Genomic DNA, 18,204 nt, shown 5'->3' on the forward strand with positions numbered 1-18,204 from the left:
GGACTGGTGATGCCTCCGAGATGCCAATTGATTCACCGCTCTCACTTTCTACAATGTGGATCATGGGGTTTTTTCATGTTTATTTATTTAAGAGTTTTTTTGCTATTGTGATGATTTTTTTTTTTAAAGCCTCTTCCTAAGCTGGGATCATCGGGGCAATACAGCTATGAGTGAAGTGATGGATCATTTTTATCGTATCTATTGGCGGGGTGCCGCTAAGGACAAGAGGGAGGTAGAAATTCAAAGGGGAGGAAGGGGTTAAAAAAAAACCCACCTGGAATGTAGCCTGCAGAAGGACCAAGGTAGATGCACAGGTATGCAACCGGACAACCAAGACACAAGCTGTATCTGTTACACTTTCTCCACTGAGTGGGGACAATAAAGTTGAAGACACCTACACAGTCACCGTGACCTCGATCAGAGCACGAGCCAACAATGGCTATGCAGGCAGGTAGGGGTGGCGAGCCAGAAGGCGTTGGAAAGGCACCAAGAAAGCAACATCTTCCCTGGGATGTCTCTGTGTGATGCCTGACTGGGGATCGGTGGCGGAGCAGAGGGAGGGGTTCCCGTCTGTGCTCCGTCAGCTCTAGGGCTGAGCAGGCGCTCACCTGCCTTGCCCCATCCCTGTTTTGCCAGCGCCAAGGCTGCTCTTGCTGGAGCCAAAGGCATCATTTCCGTGACTTCAGTGACAGCAGGACTTGGCTGCTGCACATTAAAATATGTGATACCCCCCTGCTCTGCCCATGGCCTTTAGGGAGGTTTCCAGAAATATCCCATCGCTGTGCCAGCACTAAACAGGCTCAGCTGGTGGGCAAGAGCTTTTGCTGCAGTGCAGGGGAGCTGCCCTGGTTCTTCCCCAGTCCTGGGAGCATCTGTACTGCTGGGGATGAAGCAAACCAGGGTGCACGGGGGGGCTGGGGCTGGGCTGGCTGTGTCCACAGGAACTGGCTGCTGGTGAAGGCTCTCTAGAAAGCAGCTATGTGCCTGCCTGCTTGCCAGGAGGAGAGGTCACCATGGCCCCCACCAGCAGCCAAGGGTCCACTTCAGGATTTTCAGCACTGGCACCTCTTGCTTTCTCAGGCTGCAGCTTCCAAGTGATACTGTGAGAGAAAAAGCCACCAATGTCATTTCCCCACTCTGCCCTGCCCAGGTGAGTGCAGGAGCCTTTCCCATCACTGTCCACGCTTGGTTTGCTGCCTTTTTGGTCATGGCCACTGGGGTGATGGTGCGTATTTTGTTCAGACTTCAGTCCAGCACCTGCTTTTAACAGCGATGGCAGCAAATCCTCCCTACAATGTCCTCCACCGAAGCGGATGAGCACAGTCAGTCTCAGTTTATGCACACTGTTGCCTTTATATTTTTATTTCTTCCCCGTTTTTTGCGTTTTTACTAGAGGGCAGGGGGTAGGACAAGCACTAGCGCAGTGATTGTCGTCCTTCGCCTGAGCATTGGCTTCCTGCGAGTTGAAATGGTACCATTAAAGAAGTCATCACCACTTTTCTTTGTAAGCTGTTGCCTGTCAATGACTACCCTGTTTCAAAGTTTTCAAACAATAGTGTGCCTGAAACTAGTGAGGAAAAAAAATCTGTAAAAAACGGGGGGGGGGGGGGTGTGGGGGTGTGGGGGTAGGTGGCCTAGAAACAATATTTGATGTGTAAAAGATTATATTATTAAAGAATTATTTTGTTAAATATAAAGTGTGTGAACCAGCAAAAAAAAGAACCAACCCAAAATTATGTATTTGTGGTGTATTTTACTCTGCTGATCATCATCCCCTTAAGCTCTCAATTCCCCATCCCATCCCTTGCTCCAGCCCCTGACTCTCTGCAGCGTTGGTAAGTGCAGCAATACAGCTGGCGTCGGAGGAGCGGGCTCGGAGCTGGAAATAGCCATGAAGGTCCTACGGGTGGGATGGGTTGCCCAAGGAGCTCCTCAGCAGTAAATCAGCTTTGCTTTGCCACAAGATAACATGCCAAAAGAGGATTCCCTTTTGGGGAGCCGTCATGGGCCGACACAACCCCCAGGCTCTCACTTTAAACTCCATCTGTTTTTGCCTTTCACTGGTGCCATTTTATATTTGATGCCATTTCCTGAACATGGAAATTTGCTTTCAGTTCACAAACTCCGTTTGGTACCTCCAGATGCATCATTATTTACACTGATTAGTAGTTACTCCAATTAATTACAGCTTAATTACTGTAGTTAATGTTTGTACAGTGCTTGGAACAAGTACAGCGCTATACATGCCACATATTATTATTTTCTTCATTATTAATTAAGCACCATCTCCATTCCATGCTGTGCTACTTCATTATTTCCCAAGGAGTCACAGAAGCGCCCTTATTCCCACCCAGGAGTACTTTACTCCCGGCTCCCACCAGGGTGCTGCAGAGCTGGCTGCCGCACAGCACGGAGAGAGAAGAGCAGTATCTACAGTGAGTGGCATTGCTAAGCAACATGGGGATGCTTGGTTTTTGCCCTTCACCCATTCAGGACATTGAGACTGAAAAAAAAAAAGTGGAAACAGAAAAGCTGATGGCAGGGATGATGCTCCGAGGACCACGCACCATGAGCTGGAGAGTGTGTTTGGGTGAAGTGAGGTGTAAGCCCTGCAGATCCCGTCACAGATGTTACTGCAAGGTCTCCACAAGATGCTGGCTCAGACTGTGGAAGGGATCTGATTGCCCCAAATCCAGTGGCATTAGGCACATGGTCCCGCTGAGGGGTCCTGTAGCTCTCCCGGAGCACCAAGGCTGTGGCAGGGCAAGGTCTGGGGTCGCAGGGAGGAGCAATGGGCACAGATCAGCTTTTCTGAGGTGTTTATGTGGAAGAGTTGCCAGTCATGGGTGGGAAGTGTTTCCACAGCACCTGGGGTGCTTGGTGCAATAGCCCCCAAAATCATTGCCACTGGCTCTGCTTCGTAGCAGCCCATCTCAGGGTGGACAGGGTGGATCCAGAATTAGAATACTGTCAAGTGTTCTCCAGCTATGCTAGTTTTTTTCTGAACCAAGGAGTTTCAGCCTCATCTCAGTCTCCTTCCTCTCTGCCTCTTCTTTCTTTCTTTCTTCTTTTTTTTTAATGTTTTAGTTCATCTCTCACTTTAATTAATCATAGCTCTGGGCCAGCCAGACCCATTAACTACTCTTCTCATTTAGACCTTTCAGAGATGCAGTTGTAGATGCAATTTAATTTGTTGACCCATGATCGATAGCAATTAATACCATCTCTTTAATCTTGTTGAAAGGTTCGTCTTGGGCTTCCAGAGGCTGACATCTCAAGGGAAAGGTGTCTGATACATATGTTATTAGATGGGGGAGCGCAACCTCTTCCACAGGTGCCGTCCTCCCCGTCCTTCTGGGCTGACACTCTTGAAAATACAAGAGGTGTTTGTGGGAGATGGAGAAGAGAAGAGGACAAAGGTAAGGGTAGATGCTGAGGGGTAGAGAGAAGAGTGGGGGGCTCGGTAGGGCAGAAAGTAGAGGAAGGTGGAGTTGATGGGTTGGAAAGATGAGGGATAAAGAGGACAGCATGAGGGGAGATAGAAAATATACAGCCTAGGAGATGTGGATAGAAAAGGAGCCAAAAGTTCTCAAACTGGAGCAAAATAATGTGTCAGAGTGGATAGCTTAAAGGCACCACCTTCAGGATGAGTAACAGTGAATTTTGCAGAAGAAACACACCCAGAGCCAGAAAGCCAATCCTTCTACCTGGGGTGCTTTACACCCAAGTCTCACGTTGATGTGATGCCATTTTTTTGACCCCCCACAAGTGCAGCAGCTCTGTACAGCCTCCCTCCTCCTTCAAGCAGTGGGAAGCCCACCCTGAGAGCATCACCTTTTCCCCGTCCTCATTAATATCCCGTTACCCAAGATTATTTTATATTAGAGGATTATTTCCTGCACACCCCGGGGGGGAGCTGTCTTAGCTCTGGATCACCTGCGAAGCATTGGCAGGGCAATGTCGTCCTCCCTCAGGCACGTGCAAGGCACACTCAAAAGTGTGCCTTGCACACTCTTTCCCAGGTTAAGGCTGGGAAAAACCTGGACTTTGGGTAGTCTCCATCCTACCATCCCACCCAGATGGCTCCACGCAGTATGGGGATACTGAGCACCAGCGATCCTTAGCCAGCAGCAAATAATAGCTTCGGTGGCAGATCGTGAGTCAAGTTCCATCTGACATGACCATCCCCTGGCTCGGCTGTCCCAGCCAGCAGGGGTGCTGGATCCGCTGCAGCAACACCTATTCCACCACAGCTCTGCTAAATGTAAAGGCAAAGAGCAAATCCTCAGCTTCCAACGTAGCATGAGCAATAATGTGCTTCTCTTTGGTGGCTGTTAAAGGGGAAAGAGAGCCCATCTCAGTGTACAGCAAACAAATGCCTTTTATATCGCAAAATTATGTGGGTTTTGCAATGGCAAGACAATATAGAAAATGAAAAATTTATCAATTTATCCACCTTCCTTTGTACTGTGGAAGCTTAGCTTTTAAAACACAGGGAATAGAGTGCATGGAAAGGGAGTAAGTGCCTGTATTTATATATTTAATATACCGTATGTATGTATTTATATTTGCAGATAGATATATATATATATATATTCAGAGTGGTTCTTTTCAGGGAAAATATATTTTTACTATGACTAACTTCAGTATCTAAATGAGCTCTGCACTCAGAAGATGCCAGTTCATGCCCTGACTCAGCCACTGCCTTCCTGCGTGCTCCCAGGAGAGCCAGTAACACCCCAGTGCCACAGACTACAGTGAGAGTTTTGCATCCAAATATGACCAACACGGGACAATGTCCAACATGATACGGTGACATGTACTTCCCTGACAGCATAGGAGCTCTGGGAACGTGACTGTTTTGGTTCACATACTAAGGTGATGGAGATCCTCCACATTCTCTTTAAGGGGCTTCTCAGTGCACAGAATGACCACGAACTTGGTCCACCTTCCAAGCCACCTAGACAGAAGCTGACCCTGGAAACCCTTTGGCCACCATGGCCACAGATTGGCACCTGGATAAATAGCAGAGGAGCACAGAGTAGATGGTTTGTGTTTTTTTTCCAGCAGCTCCACACAGAAAAAAAAAAAGCACCCGAGATCCACAGAAAACCCTACAACATACCTTCTCAACCCAGGTAACTGCCCTCAGTCACTGAATTGCTCCTTTTGGCAATTCCCTTCCCTGTCCATAGACATGTGTGCCAATAGCCCGTGAATGGGGAGCAGGCAGGCCAGCACCAATATCCCATAAGTAAACAGCAATCAGAGGCCTTGATGTAGCCAAGGGATCCATATTAAGCCATATGAAATATTATTTGGGGCCTTACTGTGCTTTATATGCATAACCAGCCCAAGGCAGGGAAGAACAAGCCATTGCCAAGACGTGGCATGCTTCTGGGCATGGGATGTGGAAGCCCAGACAACAGGATAATTATGCACTAGAGAACTGGAAGGAAAGACAAAACCCAACTCGAAAGGTAAGTCAGGCTCCTTCGGGATGGCACAGAACTAGACGGTGTCCCCACCAGCACTGGCTGGTGTCCTCCCTGCCAAGGCCAGAGGGACAGGTGATGGTTGCACCCATCCGCGCAGATGGCCTCATCTTTTGGGCAGCCAGCCAGCTGGGTGTTAGTGATGGCTGTTTGGCAAGAGACAGACAAAGCCTCTCCTTTCTTGGGGAGTTTGTGTCCTCTGACCACGCTGGTTCTCCTGGGATCACTAATTAATTAGTTATCTAGGTCCCTGGGAGAGCTGTCAGTCAATATTTTCTTGGCATGAGACTTTCCATAGAAGGCAGCAAGAGGGTGGATAGAGTAGCACCAAGAGACATTATCTGACAGTTTCAGGCCAACACAATCTTTCCAGTCCTCAGCTCATGCAGCACCCCTGGTCCTGGTACCCATGCCTGACCCTCTCTGCACACTCAGAACTGTGTCCTCCATGTAGTGCAGAGCACTCTCCGCTCACCTGGCTGACATGGGGCTCAGCAGAATCCTACGGTCTGGTGGCCCAGCCAGTCAGACAAAAGGACCCTTTGTTCTATGACTTCCTGATGTTTGCTTCAGACACAGGAGATCTGGGGAAAGGAGGGAGAGAGAGAGAAAGAGTGAGCCTGAGCTGTTAGACATGTTGCAGTGGGACAGAGCAGGATTTCAATAATAATTAATGCTGCTATTAAAGATGCTCATTGAGATTGTAAGGCATCTGGCACTGGAAAGGACACAGTCATGGTATTTTTGGTCATTATGACCTGCACACACACAATGCTTCACGCTGCTCTTCTCTTCATAGTGATAACCCATGATTTCTCTTCAAGAGAAATGGCCAGGCCACTCTCCCACCTGGTTACCCATAGTGGTTATCCTTTTACCGACATGGATTATCCCTTCAGTTATCTCAGCAGTGGCTTGGCTCTGTCTGGAGAAACCAGCCCAGGGAGTTTCGGAAAAATCATCTGAATCTGGAAGGCAAAACTCCAAGGAAGCAGGTGAAAAATGGTGCTCACCAGGCTTTATGTTTTCTCTCTGAATGATGCATGACGGTAAGAGTGGAAGCTACAGACCATGCCTTGGAGGGGGCTGCAAAGACAGATCGTCCTACCACCAGCCAGCATGCCTGGCACTGGGGTGGCTGGGGCTGGTGGGCTCCACCTTTTGGAGCCTTGGGTGCTACCTTGAAGAACTTCAGGAAAGGCTGTAATAAAGCCAGGGTGAGTTACTTGGCTGGCCTGCTGAAAAATCTTGCCTTAAGTGTTTACATCATCCTCAACACTGCCATCTTGATTAATAAAAATTATTTAATAGATAGGGAGCGGTGATGTTTCCTTTAGTTAGCTGGCTCGGTAGATGCAACCTCTGCTTTGCTTGAACAGTTTTCTGGATTTCCTAGGGCCCAGCTGTGTTCCTATAATTTAGCTGTATTTTCTGATTTTTTTTTTTTTTAAAGGAAAGAAGCTTTGGGAAAGGGAAGAACCAAAAATGGGAGGAACTTGCTCTCCTGCAAATAATCCACTCCCATACATGCTGAAGCACTCATTTTGCAGTCCATTAAGCTCAAGTTAATGCAGGTAGAGCATGTCTGGCATCGAGAGAATGGTAAAGGTTTCGGGTTTTTATTTTACTCAGATGAAAAAGCCTACATATTTCTGGCTGGTGTCAGTACTTCTGCAACAAAGACAACAGGCCCCACAGGAAGCATGAGGCCAAGGTTAAAGTACTTCTAAGTCAAGATGCTACGATACCCAAAGAAGCAATTTCCCATTGTATTGCATATCTTCTGGCACTTTATCGGCATGAATAGAAACTGCGAGTGAAAGGGGTGCGTGGGGACCCATTGGAGCTGCAAATGGCTTTATATTTCCCCTAACTTTCTCTGGATTCAAGGTTATCCTCTTGGCTTGCTGCAGGCCGGCACACTTGGGCTAATTGCATTTCTAAACAAATAGTAGCGTTGCCCCTACTCACCCCGCCAGCATGAAAAGAAAGCAAATGGAGACGTGCCTGGAAAATGAATCATGTTTGTTATCATGCTGTGAAGTCCCATGGGATATTTTAGCCCTCATAATTTTACTTAAAACATCCTAAATCCCACTGGTTTTATCAGCAGCGTAAGAAACAACAAATGGAAGGAAGCGCAGGTGCCTTGGACAAGGGAGCAGGAGGCACCTAGGGAAAGACAACCCTTTGCAACAGTTAAAATTTCCCTGATAGTGAAAAAGTCTCTCCCTGGCATAGTGCACAGTGTGGGAGAAGTGGAGGTACCATAAATCGCACGAGCTGGAGATAACACAAATGCCATGAGACGATGGGGTTTCCCTTTGGTGGTTCTGAGAAGATACAAGGCTGGTTTCCAGCCAGCCAGAGCTTGGGGACCGATGCATTGTTTGTAGTTCCTACCTCTCACCAAAATTGTTAGCGGCAACCTGGGCTCCATCCTTCTGGATCTGAGAAAGTGGATCACAAACCAAACCCATCATCTCCTAGGCCAAACTCACCGAGTGTTTGTATGCTCCCAGTGACTGACACTTTGTAGTGGAAATACAGGAATTTTCTTCTGCAAAACCATGTTAAGAGCAGAATCAAGTTGCTGAACGGGAAATGAGATCCTGAGGAGTAGGTCAGTGTAGAAATCGAAATTTAGGTGGATGCACGTCTGAATTTCTGTCCAGTGGAGCAGACACACATCCTTTGAAAGAGTTACCCCAGCAAGGAAAGTTTCACTGGCCGGGCCTGGCCCATTGCACCTCCAACCTTGGGCAGGGTGGAGAAGAGATTTAGAGAAATCCGTGAGCACCACAGACTTGTTCTGTCATTTCATCAGACAGGCTTTTCAACTAGTATTACCCAACAAGTGGCATTTGACCTTAGTTTTTGAGACAGAATAAAAACACCTGTAGAAACACAAGACACAGCAAAGGTTTTGCTGCCTCCATGTGCAGGAGCAACCAGTGGGCAGCAGTGCTGGAGACTTGTCCTAGGAAAACCTTGAGGTGTCACAGCCTTTCTGTTACCAATAAAGAAGAAAGAGAAATTGAGCAGGTTAGAATATGTGAAAAGAAAGAGACATCAAAACAGCTGAGCTACATTCTCTTCAAACAAGCACAAATTTGGACCAGAACCTGCTCCTGGAGAAGAAGCAGGGGAAAAACTTGGCCTCATGCAAAGATGCTACATCCAGCACCGCCGACACCAGGAGTCTCTCACCATTCCCCAGCCCTGATATTAGATAGCTCCAGTCACCAGGGGAAATTATTCCCATGGGTATGAGCAACAGGCCCCTCAATCCAATTTCCTGGTATCTATTTGGTGATAAATGTATGGCTAACCTGCACCACCACTCTGATGCTGGAAACTTGTGCCTTTTGCAGGTAAAAGTGAACTGAGTACTTTTCCAGATGCTGTTATTCAGATGCACCACATAATATCAAAGTGACAACAGCTGGAAATGCAGTATCAGTAGGATAAATCACATTAAAACCTGGGCCAAATTAGTGCACGGCCTCAAATTCCTAAAGAAAAGCGGCTGGTATAAAAGTGATATAATTATCAATGCAACATATTATGAGTTTTATTCTTATTATTTTTTATTAACAAATTTTTCATTCTTCCCCTGCTGTGGAAATGCCACGTGATAAAGAGCAAGGTCTTGCTTACCTGCAAAACAAGAGCTTTATTACTTGTTCTGAAATAGATCATTTAGAAGAACAACGAGTGGTGTTAATAAAGTTTGGAGATAGCCAGTTTCAGGGAGCTGTGTTTCATATCACTGAGAGTGAGAGCTAACTTTGGGGAGAAAAATGAAATGTTAACCAAAAAGCCATTTCCAAGAGAAATAGTCCCACTGTACATCATCAAACTAATAAAAGCATGTGCTCATGTAACACAAGGCAATTCCTCCTTCTCCTGGTCACAAATCATTTTTACCCTGTTTCCACATGTTCTCAGTCTCAGAACACAATTGCAGGCTGCTATCAGTTTTGTTGGCAAATTTGTGCGGCTCTTTACTGCTCGCCATGTCAGTCTTTTTCACTAATGAATCACGGAAGCATTAATTAACATTTAAGAGGCAGATAGCAGGGTATTTTTCTTCTGTGGATCACTTAATCAATGGTGGGCCTGTGTTGTTTTGTTGTAAGTGGAAATCCGGAAATGGAGAACAGCTACATTTTCAAGTTGTGCTTTACATACCTAGCAGGAAACATTTTAATATAAAATTTTGTATTAAAAGAAGGGACCTGAAGAAGCATCGGTTTCCGGAAGAGGCCCAGCCTTCATCAACTTTCCTGCAGACACTTTATGAGTTAAATCAAACCTACTGCAGTGACCAAAGAGGAACAGAACTCCTCTGAAAACTTGGCTCGAGACATCATCTCACCAGCAGCAAAGTCTGGAGACAGAGGCTACTCTTTGGTCTCAGTGGTTGAGGAGGGGAAGACCTCCAAGACGGACTCCTGCACAGCTTCGGGCTGTGGCAAATGGCAGCAGGGTCTCAAGAAGGTGGGACACAGGTGTCCACAGACTCTTTTCCCCTGGCTTGTGCGGAAGTAGGTTGAATGTTCAGGGTAAACAAGTTGTATTCTATGGGCTCATATACCAACCCCATTCATTATCACTGAAACAATAAAGACTGAGAGCTTAGCACTTCTGAAAAGTCAAGTTTGTGGTGTTTTCAAGACTGACATGAACCGAGATAGAGAAAACCAAAGGACCCAAGGTAGTTTGATGTGATTTAGTCAAAAGGGCTTCGGCACAGGCCAGGCTGGACTCCGGATGTCTCAGGATCCTGTCCTCAATGCCAGCCATCAGTATGTGCCACTAGGATGAGAGGAGATGCACAATGATAATGGCTGAGACTAAAAACAACGAAGCAGAGCCGCTTTGAGGCAGAACAGGACTTTCTGTCTTCTCATCAGACAAACCCTTCGACAGACCCTCCCAAGGCACAAATCACTGCATGTGTGGCATCTTTCTAAATGAAATGTTGCTACAATAACAGATCTCAAGTGTCCCCTGAAGGCACGCTGTTCAATATTTATAATCACTTCATAAACACATGAGAAATGACACAGTACAGCCCTACATAATCTATGTGCAATGATCCTTGGTGACAAAGTGTAAGTGACCAAATCCCTTTCCAGGTCTAATGATACTTTGCTCTAGTAAGCCAGTGATATATCTCATATGGCAAAAATAAAGCACTCATGCATAAAATTAATACAGTAAGCCCTGAAGTCATAAAGCTTTCAGTGTGTGATATATTAGATGGGAAAATGACTAACCTGTAATTCAAGTTCTCCTGATGCCTTATTCCCAATAGGTTGTAGGGTCATCTAGGCACTGCATGATCAAACCAGGCCATTTCAAAAGTGTATGAATTATTAACCAACCCTCTAGGAAGCCCATTAGGGTCATGTGCATAAAAAGCCCTGTGAAGATACAGGTAGCAGCTTCTCCTCACGGAGGTCAAATGTTTCTGTTCTTTCCAAACCTGCACGAGAAAACTTACAGCAAATCGCTTCCATCCATTTTGCTCCCCATGCTCCTTCTGGAAGGGCACTTGATGCGACCAAAGGCATTTGGTCTAAGTCTACTTACTGAAGTAGCTGGGGCTACTTTCTAGGCAAGTTTCCCTGCTATTTAACAGCAGAAATAAAATTCCCATGCAGGCCTCCAATATAATTGGGAACAAATTGCTAGAAATCCACAAAAAGCATGACAGCCACGTGCACCAACAGTCTGCACAACACACTGCTTCCAGAAACACCACCTTGTTTTTCACTCCACATCTCACGCCCACCAGCCACCCCGGTGGCAGACTGGCTGCTGGTTATCTCTGAGGGGCGGGACCATGGCTGGGCTTATGTGCTGTTGCAAACTCGCTCACTGTGTGTTGCATAGCCCTCCGGGAGCTCTTGCAGCACCCTGGTCTTCTGTACCAGTGTGAAATAGTGTCAGGGAAAATTTCTCCAGCCACCTTGAAAAAGTGAGGAACCATCCAGAAAGTGAGAGCAGGGGCGGTGAAGCAGCCAGTAGTGTCATGAGTCTGCACCGCGACTGAGGGCTATGAAAATGCATTGCCATTGCAAAACCTGTTGCACACCGCACCTTGCTGGGGCCCAATGGAAAACAGTGCATTTGGTTGCAAACACAAACCGCCTTCATAATGATATGCTCAGTAGTGCCAAATATTGAAATTACCTGTCTGCACTTCTGTTGTGGACCTTTTCATTGCTGATTGTAGTAATTCAGGGATCAGAAAGCCAACCCAATGACAATTTTTCAAGGTCCTTCTGTAAGAAAATGCAAACACTGCTTGGTCTGACTGTGGGTGCAGCAGGGATCACACACAAGAACATTCTGTAGACTCCATTGATCTGCAATCCATCCCTTGTTTCAACCAGAAAAATAATTATCCTTTGCATGTGAAATGATCAAAGTGCTTAAAAAAAAAAAAAAAAAAAAAATCAAACTCCATCTCCTCAATCAGGAACACTGCCAAGCTATCGAATCAATAGGTTGTTAGATACTTGAAGTATGGGAATATGTGAAAGCTATCAAATGATTTCTTTGTTAATAAACTGCTACAGTAATTACCATTAGAATAGAACGATACGGATCAGAAATGGAAAGCTGTGAATGGTTTCTCATTAAGTGAAATTAAAGCACATGGGCATTTTTTCTTTTCTTTTGGCCTTGATTCTGCAATGTTTTGAACTCACATAACCAGAGCTGCTCATGCACTTAGATACCCTATTTCACCTAAGTATCTTCAAGTCAGTGAGCCTTCATTAGAGCAGAGCTTACCTGGAGAGCAGCCAGTTAATGTCAGGGGCATGGGGATGTTGCACCTTGCAGAACTAAGCCCGACACGCAGTGGTGTACCATCCTGCAGCAGCTCAGCCTGCAATGGTCATCACTGAAGTGTCCACACTGGAGCTCAAATAAGACCAGTGCAGATGTTCTCCACAAGCCACCGATTTTAGTAGCAGACAAAAATCCTCAGTCTGAATAACATCATGGTACTGGGAAATAACAACTGCAAGATTCAGAAATCAGGAGCTGCTGGTTCACAGAGCAGTGAGTTAGCCTCATCTTGCACACACCACATCTGCTCTGCTGCCCAGCCCCTCAGCTCTGCCAGGGGCAGAATGCGGGATATGATGGAGCATGGAGAACTAGGTTACACATGTGGAAGGACCTTGGGGAAACTGGACACCTGACGGTTGAGTCCTGGTTTGGGGTGGGCAAGACAGTGCAGGAAGACTGAGGGCAATGGCGTGACTTTCCATTAGGGTCTTGGTAGATGGCTCCAAGGGTGAGGAGGTTCAGCCCGTGCTGACATACTAAACACAAAGACAGCCAGCGTGAGAGTATCGTGACCCAAATCCTTAACTTTCAAAGGTCTGCGGTGCTAAAACATAAGGTTTCAGTTAAAGAACATGGCAAGTTCCGCAAACCATAAATACATCAGGAGGAAAAGAAATAGCTGGCTCTCCCTACCCGTCCTGCTTGCCACTTGTGGTCATTAGAGTAATAGATTTTTTTCAGTAAAAATCTTGATCTTGTCTAAAGTGCAGGTCAGGGAATGCAATGAGATACACTTAGGGTTCAGCTTCGTTCCAATTACCAGGACAGAAATCATCATGGTGGCTTTGGGGGGAGGAGGGAGCAAACCATTTGCTGCAGGTCCAGGGAGAGTCCAGCTGTTAAAGCTGGCTCAGCTGCCCGCACAACAGTCTGAACCATGCCATCATTCTTCCTTGGCTTGCCTATAGCTGATAGCGCGCATGGGTGAAAGCACAGCTTCCTTCATAATGTTGGAGATGCAGAGCAAGTAATCCACTTGACAAAAAGAGCAGGGTCTCAAAAACCGCAATGCTCTTTGTGAGGAAAAGAAAGCCTGTGGAGGCTGGAAAACACCTAAAAGTATCACTCAATATCTGCAAATCCCACTTCACCCACAGTGCTTAGACAGGATAATATTAATAACCCCACAGTTTTGCACGTACAGAAATTTCAAGTGCTTCCAGACCCTTTCCAGACCTAATGTATTTACTGAAATTGGTTGTCTGCTACTAGAACATAAAGAAGAATGGGGGGGGGGGGGAGGGGAAAGGACTAATGGATGTACATTAACCTTTTGGTACTAGGTTTCCCGATACTAGCTACTAATGCAAAATCCATTAGAAGGAAATGTCTGGGAACCATGGTGTGTAAATGTTATAACACAGTAAGTCTGTAAAAATCTGAAGTGGGCATGGCAGGAACAGAGACCTATGCAAGGGTGGCTGCAAGTGCAAGGTGATTAATAAGAGCTATCTGATTTGCTTTGGGCAGAGAAAACCTGCAAAACAGGGTCTGGAGAGGTGAAGAGTTGGAAACTGAGCTTTGCAGCTGCCCCTTTTGCAGGAGAATTTCGTTGCTCACCCCAAGGGCAGAGCTTTGAAGCACCTGCATAAACCTCTTCCATTGCCACACACATGCTGCTTCTAGAATCTTTCTCTTCCTTTGCTTGCCTGCCTATGCAAGCATTGCCAGCGTGCTGGTGGAGGCTGTGGTAAGGGAGATGAAATGGCTTTTCTTGCTCCAACACAGCCTTTCACCGTGGGTGCCCAGCTGATGGGCAGCGCAACACCACTCCGTACGGGCATGAGCTCCTTCCCAAGTTCTTGTGCTGGCCTGGGCAGCACCGAAATGACGATTTCGAGCCGCTGGGTGCCTGAGCTCCTGCCTGTCATGGGAACCTCATCACTTGTAGAAACACCACAAGAAGGTGTTTTTTCCTAGAGAAACACAGGCATCCTTCTATGGGGTGTCACCCTAGAAATAGCTGCCCAGAGAAAGCTACTGTTCAGTCCTCCACGCAGGTACAAAAAGATCTGGTTTTTAAGACCATCTTTTTGAAAAATGAAAGAAATACCAGGAGCAGCCTGGGCCTGGTGTGAAGCAGGAACAGAAGAGGTGGGGGTGGCCATTGCATTGAAGACTCAGAACAGCCTCAAATGCCTTCATTTGAGGATTTCTTCGCTTGCTGGGTGCTCTGCTTCTGAGTTATAACATTTAAGTGCTTTTCTTTCAGGGATGTGAAGAGAAAGGGGAAAGAATGAGACCATGAGAAGTGAATATTATCATTTAATACACAAAGACAGTTTCAATAGTTACCTTAATGTGCGCTAATTAGGTGTGGGAATACGTAACACATCCCAAGGGCTGGTTATATCCTCTATCCCTGCTGCATTCAGGCGTGTTTCACTACCATGATCAAATATCATAAAATGTACAAAGATTTATCACCTGTCGGGCACAGACGAAAATTGTGATTTAGCCCCCCTGGCAGTCACAGCTAACAGCCATCTTCCTAAAACAGAAGAGACCACAGTCCAGTTTCATTTACCAGCTGGAGCCAGCCAGAAGCCATCAGCCCCAATCTGGGACTCCCTGTGCCTGCCAGGACAGGAGCTTGGACCTGGATGAAAACAATCTCTCTCTGGGTGCTGGAGCTCCCAGTACTTCGTTCACCTCACAGCTCTCCATGAAACCGCTTCAGGTCTCTGGTTGTCATTTCTGTCCTTTCCTCCAGCCAGATGTGAAGTCCTTGAAGGACTAAGTGTAGGTGTGACTGGGCATACACCATCACCCAGAAGGCAGCTTGCACCTTGAATGGGATCAGGATGAGATTCTTTACACCTTTGCAATCTCCTGGCCTCAGGGCTTTCTCTAGGGTGCCAAACAGCACAGCACTGTGAGCTAAGCAGAGTTATCTTTCATCTATGGCCCTCTTCTGCTATCTTGAGCCCTGTCTGCTTAAACAGGGAGCCAGCTCTCCTGCCTCACCAGGGTGCATATTTTTTCTTTATGGGATTACAGCATGCTGTTTGGAGAGAGAAGATGAGTGAGGTCTTTGAACCTTTGTGTGTTTGTGAAGACTTTTCTTCTTCCCACGCTCTGTCACTTCTTTGCTCATGCCTATAGTGCAAATGCCAGCTCCAATCTAATAGATCACTACGGTGCCATCCAGGGATTGATCCAGAGCCCGTACTACCTCGCCTGGCCTTCAGAGGAACTGTAGTGCCTTCTGACTTGTGGATAACTTGCCTTTCAAATGGCACATGCCACAACCACAGCACCTTAACACAGGAGCTGCTGCATCTGATCACTTATTCCTTTATGCATGAATTTTGGAGCTTCAAATTCAAAGCCCTGTTTTGCATTCATAATCTGTCTTTGCAGTCCAAACCCAGTTTAAATTGCAGATGCTCAAAACCAAGTGAAAATGTATGGCTGTCTTCAAACCTGGTCCCTACTGACAGCTGACCACAGCTGAGCTCACTGTGCCTGTCCTTTTTGCATTCATGTACTGTTAGCTGAAAAGCCCAGGCCCTGTGAGGAGTAAATAAAAGCAAGGTTATGGGATTGTCCTTGGATTTGACAAATGTAGGTGGAATGCAACAAGAACAAATCAAATCCTGGCCCTTTTTCTCCCCCTACTTTCTCTGCCTGTTGATGAGAGCATCCTCAGCATCTGCGGAGATTGCTAGAAGCTTGCCTTGCTGGCAGGACCAGTTGTATCCTACTCTGGCCCAGGGTGCAGAGTAGGCTGTGTGACCAAGCATCCACCCAGCTCCTTGGGCAAATCTGGTGTCCCGCAACAGGTGTGAGAGCAAGTCTGTAGCTCACAAGACCTGACCTAGCTAGGGACACCCCACTTCTAAGCCACAGATGTATGCTGCTGCATAGACCCAAGGAACTTCAAATTTGGGGTAAGCAGTTTCTCCATCTCTCATCACTGAGTCAAAGTTGGTTTCATCAAGCAGTTTTTCTCAAACCAGAAGCCAATAGTCCGTGGAAAGTCTTGAAAGAGTCCATAGAAAAACATCACTAGAAAACCCCAAATACTTATTCCAGACTGTTCCCAAGATGTTTTTACCACACCTTGTTCAACAGGTACACAGCAAGCAAAGAACCAGAGACCAGAAAGCTTGTACTGTAGTGAACTGAGCTGGGGAGAACATCTGCCTCCGATTTTTCAGTTAAACAAAAGTGTGACTTTTAATTTAATAAAAACCTTCTGCCTACAACCACAGATAAAAATCATTCAAGCTTGGCTGAGTTTAAAACCAGAATCTGGCACCTCTTCAGAAGCACATTAGAGAGCTTAGGGTAGAAAATCTTCACTTTTTGACAGAGGCAGCTGCTCGGACTCCACTGCTGAGAGCAGGAATGAAGCATTGCATCAGGCCCAGGCTCCAGAAACAAAGCACATGGAAGTCACAGGCAATATTTACATTAATAGCAATATTATTTGTGTGGGCTTTAAAAACTATGCCACTAAGAGTAGCAGTTTTGAGTCCAGGTTACATCAGCCACGCAGGTGACTACAGTCAACCTGAGGGCACGTGAAGGACTTCAACCTGGAGCACAGCCTAGCTGCTTTGCCCTCTGCCCATGCTATCATCTCCTGCTCTCCTAGAACAGGCCTAGGGGACACAGCTGGGCAGAGCGTACGGGCATTACATTGCTGCCCAGCATAAAATAAACACAGGGGAAGAAAAAGATCCAGCACTGCAGACTTACTGAATTAAACATTATTGTGGCTAATGCAATCAATACAGCATTGATTGCATTATCCATAATAATATTTAATCCAATTAAAAGCCCCCCCCACATTATTTTTTTTTAAGTGTTCCTTCAGAACTTTTATGCTGCAGAAAAGAAAGTTAGATTTTGCTAGAGACTATGAATTCCACCTGGAACCAAACTATAGCTGATCTGGATTTCCCCTGGCACCAGCTGTCAAAGCTGACCCTTCCAATGGAGCAGGGGAGAACCATTTCCCTTGTCAGGCTGCCGCTAGCACCCAGTACAAACCCCACAGAGAGACTGGGACCCCCTCAGGGGGAGGTGGAGTGCACAAGTGTGTACAGCAATGGGGAAAAAACCTCACTTCGGAGCCCTTCGTGTCACAACTGAGCCCCAGCTGATCACTGCCAGAATAAGCAGCCTCACACCTACTCCCCCCCATCAAATCCTTTTTTGACTCCTCTGAGAGTTAGTAGTTTGCTAAACTAGCAGGAAACTAACCCAGCTCCACACTAGCTGAAGAAATAAGTACATTTTTATCAGTTTGCCAAGCTGAGCAAGACATTGCATTTTTTTAACACGTTTTAACCGCATTCTCACTGTGTTATCTCTTTTGCTTATGGGCTTGTGAAGGTAAGTACCGCTCATTCTTGTGCAGCCCTCACCGCAGCACGCTCACGTAGCCCTGAAGTGAACTCACACCCAAGTAAGGACTGCTGTGGTTTAGAGCTGTGCCCATCAGGGAAGAAACCTCTCTGCTTTTTAAACAGACATCCAGGGCAGACATTGTAATGCAGCTAACTGTGGCACTGCATGGTGAGCTTCTCCCAGCTGTGGTGTACAATGCTTCCAACACCCACCGGAGCAAGACACGGCAGCCCCTACTGCATAACAAAGCTGTGGGCACCAGCCATCCTGTTGCCTGTCACTGCCTCAGCATCTTTGCTGGGTGAATGACACCAGTGTCTCAAACACGCAGAGGGAGCTGATAGTTCTCTGCTACTTCATCAGACCCATCCTCCTGTCATGGATTAAATGGAAGCACAGAAAATGCATCTTCTCCATAGGAGAAAAAAAGAAAGGTGGGAACCTTCCCCCCCTTCCCCCATCTGATTATATACAA

The sequence above is a fragment of the Leptosomus discolor genome, chromosome 5 (assembly GCF_034619465.1).
Source record: "Leptosomus discolor isolate bLepDis1 chromosome 5, bLepDis1.hap2, whole genome shotgun sequence".
Classification (NCBI taxonomy): domain Eukaryota; kingdom Metazoa; phylum Chordata; class Aves; order Leptosomiformes; family Leptosomidae; genus Leptosomus; species Leptosomus discolor.